The sequence below is a fragment of the Morone saxatilis genome, unplaced genomic scaffold (assembly GCF_004916995.1).
Source record: "Morone saxatilis isolate NCDOM2014 unplaced genomic scaffold, NCSU_SB_2.0 Contig10, whole genome shotgun sequence".
NCBI classification, from domain to species: Eukaryota; Metazoa; Chordata; class Actinopteri; family Moronidae; genus Morone; species Morone saxatilis.
This window is the reverse complement of record NW_023339652.1, coordinates 13,239,106-13,239,308: the sequence shown is the minus strand read 5'-3', so window position 1 is coordinate 13,239,308 and position 203 is coordinate 13,239,106. Positions and strand designations below refer to the sequence as shown.

Below are 203 nucleotides of genomic sequence, written 5' to 3'. Positions count from 1 at the left end.
TGATGCAAGGGATGGAAAGGACCAAAATTTGGAGCAATGCTGACAACCACAGTTATCGTAAAGAGAATTTAAGTTACAGACCATTTAATCCAGTGCATGCTGGGATTCCAGCTCACTGTGACCCTGGACTGGGTTGTACCAACTATTTGTAAACACATCCCTAGTAAACACCCCTATACAACTCTAACCTTAGCGGGGAACAT

At 43.3% G+C, this 203-nt stretch overlaps 1 protein-coding gene across 1 annotated transcript in view; it reads right to left on the bottom strand.

Moving 5' to 3' along the window:
* cerk (ceramide kinase) overlaps nucleotides 1-203 on the bottom strand; it is a 37,460-nt gene that overhangs the window by 36,326 nt on the left and 931 nt on the right. The gene's annotated exons all lie outside the window — the stretch shown is intronic.